The following is a 2026-nucleotide window of genomic DNA, read 5'->3' on the forward strand; positions in this document are numbered from 1 at the left end:
GGAGCAAGCTGGAAAGAGGGAGATAAAGTTCTTTCGGTTTTTTTAGCTGAAAAAGCTGGTTTGGGGCAAATATGTTCATCTTGCGCCTTACACGAGGACCAGAAAATATAAGAATGGAAATGTATTACTGAGGCAATGTATCTTTTGTTGTTTTTGTAGCGTTTGAAACTAGGTTTCTGCAAGTAAAGCTTTAAAACTTTTGTGTGTGTGTGCTGTGGATTTATTTCTATTTATTTTCTGGCTTGCCTGAATAGAGGCTAGAGAGGGATGTGTGAGTGTTGATGGAAACTAGCCTACTGTACAAAGGTAAAAATAAATAAACCACATTGCTCCACCCAATATAGCCTCTGACCCCACCCACTACTGACTAGAGCTGGGCAATATATGGTTTTTAACATCATGATATATCACCAACTGAACATCGTGATATATAGATATGCCACGATGTCTGAAATAAGGATGGAGCTATGTAGAGGCATTGGCTGGCTTCATGGTTTTTCCCTGTATTGTGATTTTTCCATAGCACACACACACACATCATGATTTGTGATATATTTGCCAGGTGAAAAATTATGAAACTGATATCACAATAAGAACTTCAAATCAGTTTTGGAGGATATCTCGCCCAGCCCTACTGCTGACATGCAGCTCTTGGAAAGTTTCCAAGAAGGAAATGTGGCCCTCAGGCTGAGAAAAGGCTTTCTATCCTTGCATTAAACAATAAGCAATAATCAAAACAAACCTCTCTCAAAAGAAGGAAATCAAGCAAGCCTCTTTGCACATAGGAAACTATCATGACAGGGAGATGGCTTTGTGACAATAACTCTGCTCTTAGTTTTCCATGTAGATGGAATTCTTTTGAATGGAGGAGCATGAATTCATGTGAGCCACTGCCTGCAGCCTGATGTTGCAGTCCAGACACAATATGATTTGCAGAGAGGTGGTGGGTATCTGAAATATTATGATATGCATATCTGCATCAGAACCATATATACACCTATGCGCATTGTGCTTTGATTTGACTCTCACTGGCTCTTGCCAGCCCTTCTTTGTTCCTTCTGTGTTTGTCATGTGTTTTCAGTACATAAGCTATATAGAACAACAGTGGAACGATGAAGGACAAATGTACCCGTTCAATCAGCAAGCTGGAATACTTACAAGTCATTTTACTTACTGGCACGCCTTCAAATATAGGAGGGAGCAATATCCCGCACAATCCGTGAGGCACATTGCAGAAAAGTTGAATCCTCTTTCATAAGGTTCTGACTTCCTGGGGAGAACTTGGGCATGGAGTCTTAGCCAATGACACCACTTGCAGCTATGATCAGGGATATCAAAGGCTACAAGCTATGATGACTATGCTCTGCCTCCAGTTTAAGGCAGCCATACTTCTGAATACCAGTTGCTGGAAACCAGGGGGGGGGGAGAGAGTGTACCTGTGCTCCATTCCTACCTGCAGGTTTCCCATAGGCATGCAATTGGCCACTGTGAGAAGAGGGGGTCATGCTGGCTACGGGAGGCCTGGAAGGCCACCACACGGCCTAGCAGAAGGCCACTCCATCCTTGCAGCCCCGATCCTCCCGCCAGATGAAGGGGGGCAGCGCCAGCCACAGGAGACCTTGAAGGCCATCACATTGCCTAGCAGAAAGCTATGCAGTCCTCATGGCCCCAATCCTTCCGCTGGATGAAGGGGGGCTGCTCTGGCTACTGGAGGCCTGGAAGGCCACTGCACTACCTCACGGAAGGCCTCGCCATACTCACAGCCTCCCACCGGATGAAGGGGGGCCATGCCGGCCAACTCTATCTAGAGAGGCCAACTCTATCTAGAAAGGCCAAGGATTGAACCTGAGACCATCATACGAGACCAATGCCCTACCACTGAGCCAAGGGTTACCCTCACCCTGCTATATGCTATGTAAATCATTCCACCTGGAAGTGGTCCCACTTAAATATTTCAATTGTTTTATTTTTAATAGCTTTAGAATCAGAATGGGAGAAGCAGGTTATATATGTCACTATTGATGTG

Source organism: Podarcis vaucheri, assembly GCF_965113315.1.
Source record: "Podarcis vaucheri genome assembly, chromosome: 12".
Classification (NCBI taxonomy): Eukaryota; Metazoa; Chordata; class Lepidosauria; order Squamata; family Lacertidae; genus Podarcis; species Podarcis vaucheri.